The sequence below is a fragment of the Penaeus chinensis genome, chromosome 4 (assembly GCF_019202785.1).
Source record: "Penaeus chinensis breed Huanghai No. 1 chromosome 4, ASM1920278v2, whole genome shotgun sequence".
NCBI lineage: Eukaryota > Metazoa > Arthropoda > Malacostraca > Decapoda > Penaeidae > Penaeus > Penaeus chinensis.
The window spans coordinates 2,833,734-2,846,233 of record NC_061822.1 but is presented as its reverse complement, the minus strand read 5'-3'; the positions used below and the strand labels follow the sequence as shown (position 1 = coordinate 2,846,233).

Genomic DNA, 12,500 nt, shown 5'->3' with positions numbered 1-12,500 from the left:
TGATCAATTTAGAAATTACTTAACCCATGTCTCAAAACTGCTTTATATGGTAAGCCTTTTTCTGACTTATGTTATTTTTTTCTCAATTGAAATTTTTATCAGACTTGCACGTGCAATATTGCATACTTTTCCAGTGTTGATTATTGGTAGCTGAAATGACACTAGCCAGACTGTGTGATCCCGGATCCCAGGAACCTTCCCTGCTAGGGTACCCTACAGTCCATATGACAAACTCAGGCTGCTATGACTTTAGGAGCTATCAAAATTATAATTTGGCCAGTCTTTTGGTAAACTGTGTTTAGCCTAAATTTGAAAGTATTAGAAAATATGTCTTTTGATGTCCAAAAGTCAGAGCAGCTCTGAGCAGCTCACTTTAGGCTGTCTCACATTCCAGGAGTAGTTTAGGTGATGCACACTCCAGTTCAGAGAAGTAACTGTTGACATTGGGAATTTGCATTGAAGTTACATTGAAGTACTGTGTTATTGTGGCAATAGGCAGCAGCAGGACATGGGCAGCAGCTATGAGAGGTTGTGTTTCACTGTCTCATCGTTAAGCTCTGTACCTATGTCTGTTTCGGGAGTCGTGAGTAAAAGTGTTGGATGTACAGGAAGAGGTGCAGAGGCCTAATCCTGCTGCCCTAAATGGGTGGTGTCTGCACCCACCAGAAAGCTCATGACACCCACACCTGGCAGCTCAAAATGGGTGGTTCTGCTTGGCCAAAAGCCACCTTGATCGCAAGGAAATTTCTGACATATTTGTGTATACTTTTATTAGCAAATTTTAGCAGCAGTGTAGTACAGTTCATGTTGGACCATATAGCTGGGAAACCCAGTTGGAATATGGGGTCGCAATGTACCAGTAGACATCCCAACTTATTTTAGACATTTTTGATGTTCATTATAAACAAACTTTTTGTACACTAAACATTTTCCTTCCATGTCCTGTGTAGGGTCTGCTGTTACACTTATAAGCATTTATTTTTGTTTGGCAGCTTATTGCATTTTGCAAATGAAATGGCAGTGACAAAAAATGTTATTGTTATGCATAATTCGCACAGATTCATGTTTCTGTCTTGCCTTAATGGTTGCTTATGTTTATTATGTTGGTTAATATATGCCTTATTTTATTTTCACATGAGTATTCAGTAACAAAGGATTTCTAGCAAATGATATTGTATTGGGTATTTATACAATAAACTGATAAAGTTGATTTCTTTGAAGGCTTTTCCTTAACATTATTTATTTGCCTTTTGGTATTTATAATCCAAAGAAATTACAGGGCAGTTAGAAATATACAGTATATTTGTGGCCCTGAGATATAAGAATCTTTTCTGTTCAATCAAATACTGCTGCCGTTTCATATGTTTGCTCCAGCAAAGGACAAAAATCTTAATATATATCTTTGGAAGATATAAACTTATAATAGTACTAAAGAAGACTACAATCTCCTCGCATCCCAAAATTGGTTTGTTAGCCCTTTTCAAACGACTGGCTATATTCCTTGCACTTACCATTACTGAACCCCAATCCTTTGCTCGTTATTGCCAGGAGGCGGGGGGGGGGGGGGGGGGGGTAGGAATCACCCCTGCCTTGGACCTCCGTCCTCGCATGAACTAATTTTGCAGGGTCTTTTCTTCTTTCCTTTTCCTTCTCTTCTTCATCTCCTCCTTCTGTCCACTTATCCAAAATGGTTAACTCATATTTACCCTTTTTGCCACAATACTTTACCAAAATGCTGTGTAACCTTTGATGCCTGGTACATTTGACCATTCTGGAAATCAACAAACCAAAAAACTTTACCTGGGGGATTTGCCCCCAAGCCCCACCTTATCTATATTTTGTATACGCTATAGATGTTGATGTGGCAGAAAATATTCACTGATTAAAATGCCATTACTGACAGGGTTAGAGGCCTGTTATGGGGGTAAAAGGTTCAATTCTTGCTGTGAGAAGTTGGCGTTTTTCATGTTTTATATATCTACTTTTGGTTAGCAGCTGGCATAAGCTTACTGGAGTTTGGAGGAACCTTCCCTATTTTAAATGGGCTTGCCAAAAATTCCCTAATTTATTGGTATTTTCATAAGAAATAGCTTTATTCATTCACAAATGTATATACAAGGAACACTGTCAGGGTTCGTTTTAAGGAATCAGAGCGGTCAGGTCAACGGAAACACACCATAGGAAACATACACAAGGTTTTAATGCTAAAGGGCACTATTTACACTACACAACAGGATATTTACAAACAAACAGGGAGAGGATCCAGCGGCGCAGGCGAGGTCACATGACGGAAGGAAGCACACACGTCAAAGTCACGGGACAACTACTGAATTTTCTTCTTCTTCTTTATGGTTTGCGAAGTTCTAGCTTCGCCCGGGCCTTCTAAATATGGCCCGGCCTGTGTCAGCTTTTTACGGCTGTCTCATTGAATTGTCTGACACTCGGTGCTTACCGTGTCGGCGGGATTGCCAGCAGGCGCTCCTGCCGCCATGGTGTAAGCATTTCGCTGTTGTGGGCGGTCCATGTCTCAGGAATTGTGTATGGTCACAATTTTCTAGGTAGTGGACTAGTGTGGCGTTCGGCTCGCCGCAGTGCTTGCAGCACCTTTCATCGCGTTCGGTTGTTGGGATAATCTGCCATGCACAGTGGTAACCTAGGTGCATTCTGTGAAGAATGACTTCGGTACCTCTGTTGATTACTTCAGAGAGTGCCAGTGGTTCATAGCCTGTGGCGTCTGAGTACCAGCTGGCCGAGGGGGAGGTTCTCGTTTCCTCTCTGTGGAGCTGCCGTAGGAAGGGACGACCGACCAAGGCACACTTCTCCATAAGTAATTTTCGGCTTGGTTTTATCGTCATGGGATTTGGGGGCATACCCCTGCCAGCGACGGCTAGTCTGTCAGCAAGCTCGTTCCCTCTGATGCCGATGTGGCTTGGGACCCACTTGATGATAATTCTTCTACCCTGAGCAAGAATTCTATGTGCCATTGTGATAGTCGTGGTCAGATGTTGTCTGTGGGTGAGCTGTGCTGAAGACAGTCAATGGCTGCCCTGGAGTCTGTGTGTATGACCACGTGTCCTTCCATTAGGGACGCGTGGCCTAGGGCTCCCATGATTGCAACTGCCTCTGCCTGTAGCGAGGAGGCGTTGTCTGTTACCCTCATGGATCGCGTGGTGTCCCTTGCTGCAAAGCCGGCGCCTGCAGTGTGGCTCAAGGGATCGACCGATCCATCCGTGTAGTATGTTCTACTACACTGAGGAGTGATGGCTGCAATGACCCTGTGGGCTTCTGCCTTTAGGCTAGGCATGGGGTATAGGCTCTTTTTCAATGACAGGCTCATTATGTTGAACTCTATCAGGCTCAGTGCCCACGGCGGGGCTTCGGCAAAGTCGGGGTGGGGGGAGTCCATGCTCTTAGCAAGAAGCTGTTCTTTGAGCTGATGGCGTATCAGCACCCTGGCTGTGTGAGACAGCCAGGAGTTGTTTGTAAAGAGCTCGTTGTCTTGTTCGAGGCATCTGACTAATTTTTGTCTTAGGCTTGTGTTCCTGGGAGCCTGGATGACCTTTGACAGGAATTGTATTGCCATTAGATCGATTCGTGAGTCCAGGGGGAGAAGGTTTGCCTCCATCAGGAGGTTGAGGACCTTCGTCCATCTCGGGGCACCCAGAATGATCCTGGCAGCTTCATTTTGGACTGTCTCTAATTTGTCTGTGTGCTTTTTCTTTGCAGCAATTAGAGCGACTGAGGCATAGTCCACAATGGGCCGGACAGCATGTACATAGAATGATCTTAGTACTTTGTGTCTGGCCCCTATGCGTCTCCCAGTCATTGCTCTCATGACAGACAGTCTCGCTTTGGTTCGGTCAACCAGGTACTGGACCTCCTTCTGGAAGGAGAGGGTCCGGTCTATCCTTACCCCAAGGTATAGGTAGTCCTTGACCCATTCTAATTCCACTCCCTGGATTTTCAGTCTTGTGCCTCGAACTCTCTGTCTCAGAGCCATGGCTTTGGATTTGGCTGCAGAGATCTTTAGTCCTGTCCTACAACACTCCTCTGACACGAGGTCCAGACAACGCTGGGCTTTATTCTGGCTGCGTGGTCCAGTGGAGGTGATAGCGAGATCGTCTGCATACGAGATGATCTTGCACGCCACTGGGAGGTTTATGTTGAGGATGGAGGACATTAAAGTGTTAAATAGGGCTGGACTGAGAACCCCACCCTGTGGCGTTCCATTTTCGAGCGGCATGTGCTGCGATAGGTGACCCTGGAATTTGACATTGGCAGTCCTGTTCCTGAAGTAGTCACCTATCCAAGCCAAGAGCTTTCCTCTGATTCCCTTCTGGATCAGGCTTTCCTGAATGGCAAGCGGACTTGCCAGTTCAAAAGCCTTCTCCAGGTCAAGGAATACCACCACAGCTGGGCCCATGCTGATTGTGCTTAAGAGCGTGGCTATGCTGTGTGCTGTGCCCATGCCCCTTGTGAACCCGTGAAGGTGTTCGTGCGGGGGACCCATTTTCCATTGGAGCCGGTTTAGTACCATCCTCTCGGCCGTCTTGGCCAGGCAGCTGAGCAGAGAGATGGGGCGGGACTTGTTGATGAGTTGCAAGAGTGCACACTCACCTGCTAGTCCTAGGTGGGAGATAATGGGGTACGAGATCCCATCAGAGCCCGGGGCTGTGTTGGAACTGGATTTATAGGCTTTCCTTAGTTCCCTCAGAGAAAAGATAACGTCTGAGTTATCGGGTTCGGCTGCCCTTTCTCTGATCTGAGCATGTCTGGCTGGCTGTAGACGCTCTTGTCTTGCCCTCAGCTCGGCTATCAGACTGTTGCTGCTCGTTCTCGCAGAGAACTCGTGCGCCAGTCTGTTAGCCTCTGCTTGGGGGTCGTGATGCGTGCACCTCGGGGCTGAGCGGCTGGTAGCTTGCTTGACCCGTTGCCATAGCTCTGAAAGGGTGGTTTGGTGGTCGAAGGACTCACACTATTCCAGCCACTTTTCCTGCCTGACTCTGTTGGCAGTTTCCTTGGCATCCGTGACAGCCTCCCTTAGGAGGGATAAGTTGTCAAGGGTTCTTTGCCTTCGAAACAGTTTTCGGCACATGTTCACCCTGTGGTTGACCTCCCTGATCTCGTCGTTGAAGTACCAGTCGTCTTTGTGACTCCTGGACCCAGGCCGAGTTTTGGGTATGGTCTGTGAGGCTGCTTTATTAATGGCGTTTAGCAGGCTAGCTTCGAGCACTTCCACATTTGCGCTTTGTGGGGATCATTGCATCTCAGACAGAGGGCCAAGGCGTTTTGAAACGCCTGCCAGTTGGCCTTGTCTGTTTTCCATCTCGGATTCGGTCTTAGGATTTCGGCTGGGCCAGCATCCATGAGGGTAGTTATATTGCCGTAATGGTCACTTGTGACGGTCTCATCGACACGCCAGCCAATCCTCCCCACCAGAGTCGCAGTGGCCAGGGTGAGGTCTAGGACCCCTCCTCTGACATGCGTTGGCTCTTGGGTGTTGAGGAGAGCGATCTCAGGGAATGTCTCTAGCACGTCGGCTATGTGATAGCCGGCCGCATCTGGTGCCCGGCAGGGAGCCAGGATGGGGTGGTGTGCATTGAAGTCTCCCCCTATGATCACTCGGTCGTGTGCAGCAGAAGCACAGACCTGGCTGATGTCTAAGCTTCTACAGCCTGGCCGGCTGTACACGTTGTACAGTTTGAGGGGCCCCCCGGCCAGGTGAACTTCGACGGCAAGATATTCAACATCTCCACAGTGCGATGCATCGGTTATTGCGGAGCAGGGGATTGTTGCTCTCACAAGGGTGATCAAGCTTCTCTTGCCAGGTGTTCGTGGCAGTGTGAAGACGTGATACCCTGAGAAGCGAACAGTGTCCACTGTTAATGTCTCCTGGAGCATGACAATGTCAATGTTCCTTGATGGCACTACTGCTTGGAGAAAGGCGTTCTTTGCAGAGAAGCTATTGATGTCCCACTGTAGGATGCTTAGATGGTGTGTCATGATGTTACTCAGTGATAGTTACATTAGAGACATCGTCGGAGTCTGACAACTCCATTGCGAGGTCCTCGCTGGTTGAGGGCTCCTCGTCTGTTGTCAGGCTATCCTTGGGTCCACTGGGGGGTGGAGAGCCTTTGGTAGCTCTGACTTTGGTTGGTTCGGCTTTTCTCTCAGGCTTTTTCTTGGCTGGCCTTGCCTGGGCAAGGTCAGCGTGATCTGGCTCTGGCTGCACTGATTCAGCCTGTTTTGGCTCTGCCTGTGAAGGCATGGCCTGGTTTGGAGTGGGGAGGGGAGTTTCGTCCTGTGGTGAGGGTGGGGCTGGTTTTGCTCTATCCAGCTTTCTTCTCTTCAGGGCTGCGACAGTCTGGGTCATTGCCGTCATGGCGACTGAAACTGCCTGCTCGGCCTCCTCACTCGACCTCCCCAGGGCTGTTGCTACTGCTGAGACAACAGCAGTCAACAGGAGAGTCATATCGTCCTCGTCAAAGAGAAGATGATCATCTGTTGGGGAGGTTTTTGTGGTGCTCTTAGAACCTTTTTTTCTTTAGTTTCTTTTTCTGCACCTTTGGCATTGTCGGAAACTCCTTTTTGTTGGAGACATCCGGTGTCGACTGGGGGACGACGCCCTGGAAGGACAAGTTCAACGACGGCATAAAGCGTCTGGAGGAGTCCGGGCTGGTGCAGAAGTGGTACAGGGAGATCATGAAGGAGAAGACTGCAGCAGTAACGGTGGGGATGCGGTACTCTTGTTTTCTGCACACATTCACGCACATGCACACACGCGCGCACACACACACACACACACACACACACACACAAACACACACACACACACACTCACACACTCACACTCACACTCACTCACTCACTCACTCACTCACTCACTCACTCACTCACTCACTCACACACACACACAGACTCACTCGCTCGCTCGCTCACTCACTCACTCACTCACTCACTCACTCACTCACTCGCTCGCTCGCTCGTTCACTCACTCACTCACTCACTCACTCACTCACTCACTCACACACACACACACACACACACACACTCACTCACTCACTCACTCACTCACTCACTCACTCACTCTCTCACACACACACACTCACTCACTCACTCACTCACACACTCACTCACTCACTCACTCGCTCACTCACTCACTCACTCACTCACTCACTCACTCACTCACTCACTCACACACACACACACACACACACACACACACACACACACACACACAGGCGCGCGCACGTGCAAAAAAAAAAAAAAAATCGAAATTCAGTTACCTGCCCGTGCGAATATTGAACCCCCACTCCAGCAGCCCCCTCACCAAGGCCTGCAAAACAACAGCTCTCCGTTTTTCTTCGTCCCTCGGGGCTGACGTCCCTGGCGGTCGCCCACCTCCAGGGCCCCTTCATCCTGCTGGCGCTGGGGTTGCTGATCGCCCTCCTCGCCTTCACCGCTGAGATCGCCCCCAACGGAATCGGGCAGAGAGCGAAGGGTTTCTTAGAAGGGGCAGGAAGAGGCTCTGGCGACGCGCTGGTTGACAGGAGATTGGGAGATATAGAGGCGTAGAGACAGAAACACACTCACTCATACGCTCAGACACATACCCCCCCCCCCACTCTCTCTCTCTCTTTTTCTCTCTCTCTCTCTCTCTCTCTCTCTCTCTCTCTCTCTCTCTCTCTCTCTCTCTCCCGCACGAACACCTTCACGGGTTCACAAGGGGCATGGGCACAGCACACAGCATAACCACGCTCTTAAGCACAATCAGCAAGGGCCCAGCTGTGGTGGTATTCCTTGACCTGGAGAAGGCTTTTGAACTGGCAAGTCCACTTGCCATTCAGGAAAGCCTGATCCAGAAGGGAATCAGAGGAAAGCTCTTGGCTTGGATAGGTGACTACTTCAGGAACAGGACTGCCAATGTCAAATTCCAGGGTCACCTATCGCAGCACATGCCGCTCGAAAATGGAACGCCACAGGGTGGGGTTCTCAGTCCAGCCCTATTTAACACTTTAATGTCCTGCATCCTCAACATAAACCTCCCAGTGGGGTGCCAGATCATCTCGTATGCAGACGATCTCGCTATCACCTCCACTGGACCACGCAGCCAGAATAAAGCCCAGCGTTGTCTGGACCTCGTGTCAGAGGAGTATTGTAGGACAGGACTAAAGATCTCTGCAGCCAAATCCAGTTCGAGAGTTCGATGCACAAGACTGAAAATCCAGGGAGTGGAATTAGAATGGGTCCAGGACTACCTATACCTTGGGGTAAGGATAGACCGGACCCTCTCCTTCCAGAAGGAGGTCCAGTACCTGGTTGACCGAACCAAAGCAAGACTGTCCGTCATGAGAGCAATGACTGGGAGACGCATAGGGGCCAGACACAAAGTACTAAGATCATTCTATGTACATGCTGTCCGGCCCATTGTGGACTATGCCTCAGTCGCTCTAATTGCTGCAAAGAAAAAGCACACAGACAAATTATAAACAGTCCAAAATGAAGCTGCCAGGATCATTCTGGGTGCCCCGAGGTGGACGAAGGTCCTCAACCTCCTGATGGAGGCAAACCTTCTCCCCCTGGACTCACGAATCGATCTAACGGCAACACAATTCCTGTCAAAGGTCATCCAGGCTCCCAGGAACACAAGCCTAAGACAAAAATTAGTCAGATGCCTCGAACAAGACAACGAGCTCGTTGCAAACAACTCCTGGCTGTCTCATACAGCCAGGGTGTTGATACGCCATCAGCTTAAAGAACAGCTTCTTGCTAAGGGCATGGACTCCCCCCACCCCGACTTTGCCGAAGCCCCGCCGTGGGCACTGAGCCTGATAGAGTTCAACATAATGAGCCTGTCAATGAAAAAGAGCCTATACCCAATGCCTAGCCTAAAGGCAGAAGCCCACAGGGTCATTGCAGCCATCACTCCTCCGGGTAGTAGAACATACTACACGGATGGATCGGTCGATCCCTTGAGCCACACTGCAGGCGCCGGCTTTGCAGCAAGGGACACCACGCGATCCATGAGGGTAACAGACAACGCCTCCTCGCTACAGGCAGAGGCAGTTGCAATCATGGGAGCCCTAGGCCACGCGTCCCTAATGGAAGGACACGTGGTCATACACACAGACTCCAGGGCAGCCATTGACTGTCTTCAGCACAGCTCACCCACAGACAACATCTGACCACGACTATCACAATGGCACATAGAATTCTTGCTCAGGGTAGAAGAATTATCATCAAGTGGGTCCCAAGCCACATCGGCATCAGAGGGAACGAGCTTGCTGACAGACTAGCCGTCGCTGGCAGGGGTATGCCCCCAAATCCCATGACGATAAAACCAAGCCGAAAATTACTTATGGAGAAGTGTGCCTTGGTCGGTCGTCCCTTCCTACGGCAGCTCCACAGAGAGGAAACGAGAACCTCCCCCTCGGCCAGCTGGTACTCAGACGCCACAGGCTATGAACCACTGGCACTCTCTGAAGTAATCAACAGAGGTACCGAAGTCATTCTCCACAGAATGCGCCTAGGTTACCACTGTGCATGGCAGATTATCCCAACAATCGAACGCGATGAAAGGTGCTGCAAGCACTGCGGCGAGCCGAACGCCACACTAGTCCACTACCTAGAAAATTGTGACCATACACAATTCCTGAGACATGGACCGCCCACAACAGCCGCCGTGCTGGTAAAGAGGCTAAGCGAAATGCTTACACCATGGTGGCAGGAGCGCCTGCTGGCAATCCCGCCGCCACGGTAAGCACCGAGTGTCAGACAACTCAATGAGACAGCAGTAAAAAGCTGACACAGGCCGGGCCATATTTAGAAGGCCCGGGCGAAGCTAGAACTTCGCAAACCAAACCAACCAACCATCTCTCTCTCTCTTTCTCTCTCTCTCTTTCTCTCTCTCTCTCTCTCTCTCTCTCTCTCTCTCTCTCTCTCTCCCTCTCCCTCTCCCTCTCCCTCTCTCTCTCTCTCTCTCTCTCTCTCTCTCTCTCTCTCTCTCTCTCTCCCTGAATAAATGAATAGACACACAACCAGATGTGTGTGTGCGCGTGTGTGTATATATATATACATATATACACACATATGCGTGTGTGGCGAACAAAAAGGTATAAAGATGCAATAGAAAGCACTTTGATAGCCACAAAAGCGCAAGCTATAAAGTACGAACTTTATGAATCACAATGATGACGTCGATCCATTGACATCAAATAAATCTGACACAGACTCAAACAATTTTAAAACAAATATGTATTTTTACGTGAAGTTAATTAGAAAATATAATTCAGGAATGAATTCGAGACACAAGCAGGAAAGGGAATGAGACAAGAGAGAGGAGGAGAGGGGGATGTGAGAAAGAGAGAAAGAATAAAGACCGAGAAAATTGATATACAAATAAAATTATCACAATATGACTTTTCATGCCATTGGCTTGAAAGTCAGATGTATAAATCAGTGAGGATAATCAAGTGATTTCCATTTACAAACTAAAAAAAAAATATAGAAATAGTCAATTTGTTGCTGTGAAAATTGATTCTTAGATGATATAAGCTGTTCGATTTGGTTTCAATTTTGGTAAAGGTGTAAATATATCGGGATGAAAAATCGCAATAAAGCACTCTTTTGAATCCAAGAATAGTATGATTTATAAAGGGAAAAAATGCTACATTATTATTTGAAGAAAAAAACGTTACCTTTAGAAGTACTTGTTGCCGTGGTTATGAAAACTACTGTTTACGTGTATAGGTACCATTGTTACATAGGCCAGTGAACATAGTTGCCTGTAATGTCGTACTGAAATCATACCACCTGTTTTTAATACATTCGATAAGTTCACAAACAATATACAGATTTCCTCTAAAATTCTTAATTCTTAAATCATTTATCTTGAAATAAATGAACATGTAAGACTAAATAAATAAATTATGCATTTCTGATCTGAAAGGACGATGAAAATAAACATTGCTTTCATCTGCTGAGTTCTCTACATCCATTGTTGCGAATCTGTGTCAACTGACCTGGGAATGAAACAAATCAAGAAAACAAGTCAGTTCATATTTTTCTCTACCTTTAATTCTAGTAAAAAGTATGTCAAGATAAATCAATATGATCTGGTATTCATAACACAATATTTACTTACTCGAAAAGCTTCCACAAAGCTCATTGATGTTGCAGTCACTCAAATAGTCGTAGTATTGGGTGAAATTAATTCAAGGACAACCTAGGCAGCTGTCACATCCCGGTAGTTGTACAGATTTCTCGTTGAGGAGAGCGCTCACCCAAAAGCTGTACGTGACAAAAGGAGATTTAGGTCACGGAAGCTTCAGGGACGGGGAAAATTCTGGGCGAGGGAGATTCGGGGACAGGGAAAATGGCCTTGGCAGATTTAGGGACGAGGAACATTCTGGGCGAGGGACGTTCAGGGACACTGAAAATATGGCCAAGGGAGGTTTAAGGGCAGACAATTCTGGGCGAGGGAGATTCAGGACAGGGAAAATGGCCACGGGAGATTCAGGGACAGAAAAGTCTGGGCGAGGGAGGTTCAGGGACACGGAAAATTTGGGCAAGAAAGATTCAGGGAAAGGGGAAACTCATGACAAGGCCAAGATAATTCAAAACAAGGTATTCACGTCAAGGGAGATGTAGGAACTCGAAATTCACAAGTAATATTCAGAGCCAGTGAATTTAAAGCAAAGGATTCATGACCTAAGACTTTTAAGGCAAGTTAGATTCGATAAGAATAACAATGATGGTGATAGTAATGCTAATAATATTATTATTTACAATAGTGATAACAATAAAACAATAATCTAAAACAAAAAACAAAAGCACAGTCCATTTTCACTAGTTTTATTACCTATCGCCAACACAGGAAGAGAGCATGATGGCCAAGTTGCTACCGAAACCAGCAAACTGTGATGATTTCCACATGCGGGTCTCGGGGATGTAAAACCCGTTCATGGGCTGCTTGAACCAAGGCTCAGGGGTCATTTTCTGCGATTCACAGAGTGCTCTACAGGCTCTGAACACTCTAGACAAAGGTGCGGGAAATATTGCAAATGACATCAGGATAAACGTGTATCGTGCAAAAGAACGAGGCCATAATATACGTTTTGTGTGGATTCCATCGCATGTTGGAATCCCTAGGCATGATCATGCTGATCGCCTAGCAAAGTCAGCATGTGACAAACAAACTGTGGACATAGATCTTGGGATACCTCTTTCTAGGATTTTCTAAATCATTAAAGCTTCCTTCAGAGAGGACTTGACTGAGTTGATTAATTCTCAACGCCCTGAGAGCTGTAGCATAAAGCACTATGACCGGTTTAGGCAAGATTCCTTCATCTATGGTTTATATAAAACAAGAGCAAGACAGTGTGATGTTGTGACTGCAAGAATCAGGCTTGGATATAGATTGTATTGGCAGGTCAGTACAGTTTGTAATGTCGAAGAAACTAAGTGTAAACTGTGTAATGAAGAATATAAGCGAACACTTG

At 47.5% G+C, this 12,500-nt stretch overlaps 1 protein-coding gene across 13 annotated transcripts in view; it reads left to right on the top strand.

Moving 5' to 3' along the window:
• LOC125046679 (catenin delta-2-like) overlaps window positions 1–1,210 on the top strand; it is a 102,989-nt gene extending 101,779 nt beyond the window's left edge. For all 13 annotated transcript variants that reach the window (XM_047644669.1, XM_047644651.1, XM_047644678.1 and 10 more), the window contains one exon: window positions 1–1,210. This exon is cut by the window's left edge and continues 1,675 nt beyond it. The gene's annotated coding sequence lies outside the window, so the exon portion shown is untranslated.
• The last annotated feature ends 11,290 nt before the right edge of the window (window positions 1,211–12,500 follow it).